A 10399-nucleotide genomic window follows, 5' to 3' on the forward strand; every position below is an offset into this window, starting at 1 on the left:
GGATTGACGGAGTCGGATAGTTACAAAATTTGGGAGGTGCACGTCAGGCCACGGAGAGGTGCTCAGAGAGGGTTTGCCACGTTGGAGAAGGCTCTCCGTGTCTCCATGTGTTCCTAAACGGACAACCATAAATTGCGCTTAAAGCCTAGGAAATTAGCTGATGCAGCCTTGTTGGAGTGGCAACTTAGTGTTTGGTATCCCAATGTGGTCTTCCGAGGCTAGATTTCTTCATCACTAATATGATGACAGTTCACTGTCTGGAGACCATGCATAGAAAATATGGACTAGAAGCACATTGAGAACTAACGCCAACAAGGCTATGCTTACCAGCCTTTCCTGTAAGACCTACCCCTAACTGGGTTTGTTTAAAAATATCAAATTCTATTAATGCAGTCATCATTTAGTCACCATCTCACTGGTTGGCTCCAGACAAGTATGTCAATATAGGCCTAGAGCAATATAGGCCTATGCAAGACTACTGTTTGAGACACCGCAGAATGGAAACTTGCCCAAAGGACATATTTTAGAGATGGTGGAGTACTATGTTGTAAAGAGAACTCCCTACAGCAGGAGGCAAAGCCCTTAAATCAGGGCAGCTGTAGCCGTAGCCATTGTTCCCTCTCAAGCTCCCTCTTGAGCTTATTGGCCTTGTGGAGTGAGGAAGTATGTCTTTAAATTAGACAATGTGCAATAATTAGCTTCCAAATCAAATGATGTATTAAGATGATAAAACAGTCCTAAATACAAGTGGTGGTCTGCCAGATAAATCAAAACTAGCAGGAGTAATACATCAAAACAAACATAACATCGCAATCTCAGGACACACTAGGTTTTTTTTTCTCCAAATTGAGTCTACAGGAGATTGCATCACCATAGCTGTGCATTCATAGAAAGGTCTCTTGCCACCCAATAATCAACCTATGGGAGAGGCATGTAAGCCCATCCAAAAGCGCAGGGCACAAAAAACATGTTTTCTGCCATTTGTCATGATTGACAGTGCTGAGGGTTTAGCCATAATGTCAGGCCAAACGTGTGTCCCCTTATAACAGGTCTACAGCTAAATTAGCTAGGAATATGTATCCATGCCAAAGTAGCATCTGATGTTTTGTGACAGAAGTCATGTACGTGGTTCAATATAAAATGAGTATTAATCACCCCACTAAACATTTGATGACAGAGGTGAATGATTACATTACTCTCAACACATCAGGTCAGTAACATCCTCAATGTACCAAACATTGTTTTGCCTAGCAACTATAGACCACAGGCGTCACATAGGCCATTCCATTTTCAATTGACAAAATCAATACATTTCTAAATTGAAATCAGTAACAGACATAACATGAGGAATAAATATTGCCACAAAATGTACATTTCAGGCTGGAGCTACTCCAGCATCACCTCTGTGGGATTCAGGAGCAGTTTCACATCATCTCAAGAAGAGCCAGCATGAAGGGCTTACAGCACTCTCCACAGAAGTGGATCGCAAGGCTATACACATGTTTAACCCAGGTTTAAACTTCAGAAAAAAAAACATTATGGTCTCAGCTATAACAGTTTCATAGGTCTCCTGAAAGTAATCTTTGATCAGTTCACGATGTGTAGGAATTACACTGCCTCCCTCTGCTGGATAAAACCATTACACCCAGAGGTGGAAAAGTTTGTCTTCAGCCAGTCTCATTTTAAGCAAAAAAATCTCAATGCAGCATCCTAGAGACTAAAATAAGCTTCCTTATGGTTAAATGCAAAGACAAACTGACCTCTAAAGGTTGACAGTGGTTAAAAGCTTCAGCTTTTAGGGAGGGAAGGGAAAGAGCGGCCATGTAGAACTGCAAGCGTTCATGATTGACTTTAAACTCTAACACCATCACAGCCCTCCGACCTACAAAATTGAAGTGTCCTGATACATTTCAGGATTTTTACTCCATGCAAATCGTATTTGGTTGAGTAGCCTACACCATGCTTAACACACAGTTGATCTTCACCTTACTTGAACACCCTCTGTTAAGAACACTGCAGTGACCACTTCCACACAAATATTCAAATGGTGAATTTGGGCTTATGGCATACAATATTTGCCAATTTGAAGGAGAAGAAAGTTAAACAACCTGAAAATAGCACAGTATTTAGCTACTAGGTCCCACCCAGCCCTACACCACTTACTGATAACTAAAGAAGAGCAAATCAATTTGAATTTCGAAGCCACAAAAACAAAACGCTCATTTCAATAAGTTTGTCAACTTTTATTCGTCACGTTGTACAAAAAGTAAGAAGCAGATTCAATAATACAACATGTACATTCAAAGCATTAAAACAGGGGGAACCTATATTATGGCCAAATTTACATACACAATACAAGAGGCAGCAGTATAGTTTCCCAAGTCCTAAACAGGCCGGGACAAGTGCAATACCTTACAAGTACAAGAGCATTGCTACTAATCCCAACCTGCACAGAAAGGGATTACCCATCTGAGGTGGCAGACGATTCACTGCCATGATCAGTTTTGCATGGATTTGCACATCAACAGTTAAACCAGCGGAATGCAAACCAGCAAAACTAACCAGAGTCCAGTGGCAAGTCTCGTAGCTTCAGGGTCCATGCTGATGCCCACAATCTAGAAGTACTTCAAGTGCTCACACTGCAGTAGATGAATAAGTAACTACCTGCACTATAAGCACTTTAATACTGCTGAAACCTGATGTAAAGGACAGAGTGGCTGGGGGTCTCACACAAACAAACACACACAGAAGCGTTGCAAGATGTGCACAGGCAGCCTCATCCAAGCACACAGCATAGGAAAGATGGGGAAGCAGGCCACCATCAGTTTTGCATAGATTTGCACAACTCATTTTTTCTTGTAGTGCAACTATGCAAAACTAGCAGAGAACTGCATAAAAAGCAAGGCAAACACACCAGTTGCGAGTCCCTGCTCCTTATGCCAGAAGGAGCACTTAGGGCAGTAGGTGCTAGTCTACTTCACTATCTGCACTAGATGCACCTTAGCATAAGCAGAAGTTAATAGATGATGAGAGTCTGCTGTATTGGTGTTGGCTGGTTTGAGTGTCAGTGTAGTGCTTGAAGTGCCTCCACTGCAGTAGGTATCACTTAGTACTACCTGCACTGTAAGCACTTTGACACTACAGGGACAGTACCAGTCCTGGGAGCATCCTTCAGCGCTGTATCCAAGTAGAACTGAAAAGAATCCCCCATCAGCGGCGGTGACGGGTGCAATCCCTGGCGAACACTGGACAAAGTCTGCAAAAAAGGGAAACAGGAGCATGGGATCACACCAAGGTAACATTCATCAAGATATTTCTATAGAACACTAGTTGTCAGATTTTTAAATGTTTAACAGGTGTAATGTTTTTTTTTCTTGACAGGGTTCAAAACCAATCCTACCTAGTATTACAAGTATATAAAAAAATACTTATATCAGGGTGATGTGAAGTAACCTTAAATAAGGTGTTACATTACGACACTAAAATGTATATTTTGCAAAGGAACATCTGCATTCCTGTTAAATTCGTATCTCACTCCGCCACCTCATACAAACTGCCATGAGTAAAACGTAGCACGATTTCAATATCTTAACGTCTCTAGTGTTGTGTTTTCACGTCAAATAACTGGTCATGGTAAGAACCATAAAAACTGGTTCTCAGCTCTCTAGGTAGAGATTACAACACCAACAAAATACAGAGGCTGCGGCCCGCGTTGTGAAACCAACGCATGCGTAATGCCCAACTACTCACGCACACCCCTCCCCCATGGTCTGCACCAACATGGCGCCGCTGAGTCCGCAGTCCTCACGTTCTCAACCAGAAACAAACTCGAGGGGGTGGAAATGCAAAGGCAGATGAAAATGTGCCGCAACCGTATGTTATTCAAAGCAGAAACCCCCATTAACAAACACTTTAAATCTTGCCCTAAAACAAAATCACGAAAATGAAACTGCACTAGACATCGTTACGCTAGCCAAGTAGCATCCTACAAGGCATGCCATTAGCTAGCTAGTTACTGTTAGCTAGCATGCATGGCTAACGTTAACGCGTTTTTGACATGCATTATTTTCAGCTGCCTTATCCTAGATAGAATTGAAATTGAACAGAACAGTAAGCGACCCCCACCAATTCACATAGGCAACAAATATGGTACTCTGCCCAAGACCCGCAGTAAAATTTAGGAAGACAAAGTTAGCTAGTTAGCCAACGAATGTGACACCGGCCTCAGGCTCCATGCGCATTTGGGAATGGCCACATTCGCAACAATAATGTTCAAAAAGGTATCTGAAGCTGTGGCTACATGTAAAAATACACGAGCACTGATGCACACTACTTCAGTTTTACGACAGAAATTTAACCAAGCAGTACTGAAGAATACTGCCAGCAAAGCTTACTCACTACTTGGATATGTTGCTAACATAAACTGTTGGCTACCTAGCTTTGGTAGCTAGCGATAGCGCGCGGCCTGCAGCTGCCCCATGTGCTGCCGCTTTGTTCTTGAGGCTCTCAAACTCGCCCACCAATGCAGATTTAACAATAAATAACTTGACTTTTCAACATTTAAGAGTTCAAAACGAATTATGTTTCTTACCAAGGACCAGAGACATGGCGCCCTGCAAAATCACAACTTACTACTCCAGCCACTAGTTAGAGTAAGCACTGCAGTGAGAAGCGCACGCTTTTCAAATCTCCCTCATTCTAACTATGGAGGAAAGGGACTGCCATGCGCCTGTTATCGCATTGTTTTACTACAAAGCTGTTAGTATCACACTCCGTAAGTAACATAATCCATTTAGGAAGTAAGTCAGATTTAAGAAGTAATCATAATTTGACTTCGACAACCGAACCACGCTAAATGGCTAACAACAGGTTTCATGTCAATAACATGCGCGTAGTAAGACACCCGCCTGTGAAATCCACCATCTTCACTCACTTGAACAGACTTACCGTTTACTGTCACTGCTCCAGGCATATCTACCAAACTAACGCACAAACTTCCTTATGTTATAGCTACGTTAAGTAACCTTGTTCGCCTTTACTTGTATCATTTAAAAGCATATAAACTTGATAAAACAACATAAATTTGCGAAAGTGGCGCCAAGCTACTCGCTGTTAACCATGTGGTGAATGAAGGGCGGCTCCCGTTGAACGTAAATATCTACAACCCCAACTCCTCATTTGCATAGGCCTAAATAAACTACTTCCGATACGAAACCTCCACCAATCCAAGAGCCACTAGTTATCAATAGAAGAAAACAGGTTTTAACAGTAAACACGAATTATGTCGGCTAAATTGTCAACACCTGGTATCAAAGTAACATGACGAGTTAGATGCCTTTTTGATAAAAAAAAAAGAAAGAAAACGAGAAGTTGCGTTAAAAATCGGCAGGTTAACGCAGGTTTGAGTTAGGAAGTTCGTGAAACTTGGATTGTGTTTAATGATTGTTTATTTCGATAATTTAGGCTAAAATTGTATGCTCGATTTGGCTGTTTTTGGACACACATGGGAACCAGTAAGAGTGTCAAATGTGTCATTTTTCCCATTTTCATGTGAAGGCTATTGCAATTATTAGGCTAATTAAATCCAAAAATACTTTTGCAGTTGTTTAACTCTTTTTGTTTCTTGTTTTTTTTTTGGAATATGCATAAGTTTCTCTACAATTAGGCAACTTCAATAATGTTTCCAAATTATATTATTATTTTTGTTCAAATCTTGATGACACAGCCACAGTTCTTCCACCTAGTTGGTTGGACTAATGATAGCCAGAGGTGGTGTGCCAAAATACATTCTCTTACATGCCCACAATTTTCAGTATTCCCAAGTGTTTACATCATTTGAAGAACAAGCCATCTTTCCCAGTTTTACTCTATTTGGGAATTAATATGTTATAGATCAATAGATTTGAAGATCCATTGAAGCCAAATGTGAATTTTAAAAAGGAGCTATCTGCAGTACAGGTTGTATAGGTGCCATTCATTTAACCTGAAACTTCAAGGCCACGCCGAAAGGAACGATTCCTTTTTTTGTAGCTTATTTAGCTGCATCAGAAAGATGGGGGAAAGGGGAATGATTATGACTATGATTTCCTCCTTTCATCATCATCCCTTTCTTCTTCATCTCTGTTGCATCTTCTTTTTCTTTCTCTTTTCTCAGATTACCACCATTCACCACCACGTCATCCAAGTACTTTTAGTCAACACCTGAGGTGAGAAATACTGAATCTATCTGATTTTAAAGCGACTCAATAATTCTGTTTACAGCAATGTTCCAAACAGCTTTCGTTGACCCAGTAAGACCTACTATGAGCATCTTATAAAATGTAAAACTTTGGAGTTCGTGACCAATGAATCCAAGTAGCAGGAGTCAATGCTACTTAGTTGGAACACCTCTCCGTGAGTGATCTGGAATGTGTCTTTTTCTCCCAGTGATCTCAGCATTTCTCTTTTCTTCCCTCCAAAGTATTGTCTTTCCTGACGCAACGCTGGCTGCCAACTCTCTTAAAAATGGCAGTTAGTGAGGCTCCACCCACCAAAGGGGCCAGGGGGAGGGTTCTCCTCTCCAAAAGCAAGGGCTAGATTTATCTGTGTGACCCAGGGTCAGGCCAGATCACCTCTCACCTCTAGCCCTATTCATGTGTAAAATCTCACATGAGAGAGGGAGAGAGAGTCCATCCCGCCAAACAGGGGGAAAGCGTTGAAAATGCTGTGGAACGTATTGAAATCTCAAGGTTGAAACGATATAAATAATTAATATATTATGATGAGGGACATCAATAAACCCCCCACACACTCACACAAATATATTTTTATACATGGTTGGTCTGCACGCCAAGATTTCCTGTCTTCAACATAGTTAGAGCAATGTGTGGGCACCCTAGTTGATCAGTTCCCAGCAATGACTGCAGTTTTCAATTAATAACATACATTTCCACAGGAAAGGAAAACAAGAGTAGATTTAAAACAAAGAAAACATATGGATATCAGGCAATATGAGACAATCTTTCATACAGTCAGTGTGGTACATATCTGTGACCACTGTCTTCATATGTAAGTCCTTCACTGTGAAGGGAAGAACGAGCACAGGGGCATAGCTTAGGGAACAGTGATTGTATGGAGGACACTATAGGAAAAAACTGAAAGTAGAAACATCAAGTGTCTTTGCTGTGTTGCACTTTTGAAAGAGTGATGGGAAAGCGAGGGAAAGTTGCTAATAGAGAAATGTAGTTCCTGGTGAAGATATGTAGTGTCCTCTGTGTCCTGGTGAAGATTTGTAGTGTCCTCTGTGTCCTGGTGAAGATATGTCGTGCCTCTGTGTCCTGGTGAAGATATGTAGTGTCCTCTGTGTCCTGGTGAAGATATGTAGTGTCCTCTGTGTCCTGGTGAAGATATGTAGTGTTCTCTGTGTCCTGGTGAAGATATGTAGTGTTCTCTGTGTCCTGGTGAAGATATGTCGTGCCTCTGTGTCCTGGTGAAGATATGAAGTGTCCTCTCTGTGTCCTGGTGAAGATATGTAGTGTTCTCTGTGTCCTGGTGAAGATATGTAGTGTCCTCTGTGTCCTGGTGAAGATATGTAGTGTTCTCTGTGTCCTGGTGAAGATATGTCGTGCCTCTGTGTCCTGGTGAAGATATGTAGTGTTCTCTGTGTCCTGGTGAAGATATGTCGTGCCTCTGTGTCCTGGTGAAGATATGAAGTGTCCTCTCTGTGTCCTGGTGAAGATATGTAGTGTTCTCTGTGTCCTGGTGAAGATATGTAGTGTTCTCTGTGTCCTGGTGAAGATATGTAGTATTCTCTGTGTCCTGGTGAAGATATGTAGTGTCCTCTGTGTCCTGGTGAAGATATGTAGTGTCCTCTGTGTCCTGGTGAAGATATGTAGTGTTCTCTGTGTCCTGGTGAAGATATGTCGTGCCTCTGTGTCCTGGTGAAGATATGAAGTGTCCTCTCTGTGTCCTGGTGAAGATATGTAGTGTTCTCTGTGTCCTGGTGAAGATATGTAGTGTTCTCTGTGTCCTGGTGAAGATATGTAGTGCCTCTGTGTCCTGGTGAAGATATGAAGTGTCCTCTCTGTGTCCTGGTGAAGATATGTAGTGTTCTCTGTGTCCTGGTGAAGATATGTAGTATTCTCTGTGTCCTGGTGAAGATATGTAGTGTCCTCTGTGTCCTGGTGAAGATATGTAGTGTCCTCTGTGTCCTGGTGAAGATATGTAGTGTTCTCTGTGTCCTGGTGAAGATATGTCGTGCCTCTGTGTCCTGGTGAAGATATGAAGTGTCCTCTCTGTGTCCTGGTGAAGATATGTAGTGTTCTCTGTGTCCTGGTGAAGATATGTAGTGTTCTCTGTGTCCTGGTGAAGATATGTAGTATTCTCTGTGTCCTGGTGAAGATATGTAGTGTCCTCTGTGTCCTGGTGAAGATATGTAGTGTCCTCTCTGTCCGTTCACCACCACAGCTCAAGCTTTGAAGAAGTGCAGCCACTCCACTAGGGGTCTGAAGACACACAGGTTTACTCTAGATCAGGGGTCTCAAACTCCCGGCCCGCGGGCCAGATCCGACCGCCAAACGATTTCATCCGGCCCGCCGGCTCCTAAGAATGTCGCAAAAAGTTATATTGGTTTGAAAGGGCCACCCCAACGTTTGCCGCTGCCATTGGCAACAGGTTTTGTGCTTCTAATTCACATCTTTCATATCATTCCGCAAGTTGTCCAGTCATTTAACGTAATGTGGAGTGGCTGCACTTCTTCAAAGCTTGAGCTGTGGTGGTGAAAGCACAGAGAGTCGCTCCGAGGAATAACAACAGACGGTGCACCATCAATGATCAGCATATCAGTAAACTATTAATTTTAGATCACTATTGATGGAAAGATGCTGTATTTTGACAGACAAATACAATTATACACTTGAAAAATATTTATTATAAATACATAAAATGTTTGGTTTGTTTGCAGCCTTGTTACCAACTATACAAAAGTGGTGCAGTACAGCATTTGCTTTGAAATGTGCATGTATGAAGGAAAAATATAGCTGTAGTCGTCAATGAAGACATTATACCACTATAACTGCTGTATATGTAAGACATGGACTATCAATGAGACAAAGTGATCCAAAAATGCAACTATAACAAACACCTTTATCCAAGAGCGTCTTGCATTGCCCAGGAACAACAGTAGCCATTGTACCACTGATCACACATGGTAAATTTGCCACACTCAAAAGTGGTATCAGTATTGTGATAGGCAAGCCAACAGATCAAAAAAATCTGGTCCCCCACTTACCAGACTGGACGCTCATCGCCCCCCAGTAATTTGAGTTTGAAACCCCTGCTCTAGATAGTAATATAGCCTCAGACCTAGGGAAGACCTGTGAGATGTCAGGATCTGCTGGGGTTTTCTCTAGCCTTATGCAGTTCTCTAGCCTTAAATTTGTTATACATGAGAAATGGTCCTTTATGTAATAATATAGTGAAACAATTAAAAGGTGATGTCATTAAAACAAAATTCTTCCTCGTTCATCTTTATCTCTCTCCAAATGTTAATGATGCCTCTAAAATGCTGCTTGTACTAAAACTATTTTCAGAAGAATCAGTCACTGATATAAAACATGAATATAGCTCCATGTAAGCTATAATGGTCCAAAACATGTTCTTCTCTGTGAGGTTTGTTGTAGTTATTGTCATTAAAATAGCACGATATCATTCATTTCATGACATGGAATGGGTTCCTCCTGTAGGGCATTGTTCCACTTGCCACAACATGTAAACAAGTGATAGTGGTATTCTTACTAGGTTTGTTGTTGTTTCCACTAGTTAGAGTCCCCCCTTCTCAGTGTTTACAAATGGCACAAATGTTACAAGGTTAAACTGAAACCAAGACATTGAGGCGGAAAAGAGATGTGTTTTGGTCATGCATCTCCATCAGCCTCTAATGATATTTTTCCTGCCTCTGGTCAGAGGTCCCCTCTGTCCTCCTTTTACCTCAGGCCACCAGTGCCAGGCATCTTTCAGCAGGACTGCTGAGGGCTGTAAACTACTCCCAAAACAAAACCATTAGTACAGGTTGTTTACACACGCCAGCCTTTTCACTAGTTATGTGCCCATCCCACCAGCAGAGGGCGCTTTACCCAAACAATACATTACAGAACTGGATAAGACCCCACAACACAGCTACACTTTTCACTGTTGGATACGGTGCATGCCCAAAATTAGAAAAAGAGGATTGAAAGAAAAGAAGTTTGCTATTGAGTAGTGTACACAGGATATAAACAATGCCTGCGATGAAATGACTTGTCCCTCTCGAGCTGTTGAGTGTGCAACATTAAGCAGATGATCTTGTGTGGGATGACAGATGGGGTTGATTTACAAAAGCTATGAAATTCATTTTGAACCATAGACTGTGGTAAAAAAAAGG

At 41.7% G+C, this 10399-nt stretch overlaps 1 long non-coding RNA gene across 1 annotated transcript; it reads right to left on the reverse strand.

The window, feature by feature from the left end:
• Positions 1-2228: 2228 nt before the first annotated feature.
• On the reverse strand, positions 2229-6601 carry LOC122128587. Its single transcript, XR_006151459.1, has 2 exons — positions 4948-6601; positions 2229-3256 (listed from the first exon to the last, which is right to left on the reverse strand). It is a non-coding gene; the product is annotated as an uncharacterized LOC122128587 (long non-coding RNA).
• Positions 6602-10399: the final 3798 nt, after the last annotated feature.

This window comes from Clupea harengus, chromosome 2, assembly GCF_900700415.2.
Source record: "Clupea harengus chromosome 2, Ch_v2.0.2, whole genome shotgun sequence".
Lineage (NCBI taxonomy): Eukaryota > Metazoa > Chordata > Actinopteri > Clupeiformes > Clupeidae > Clupea > Clupea harengus.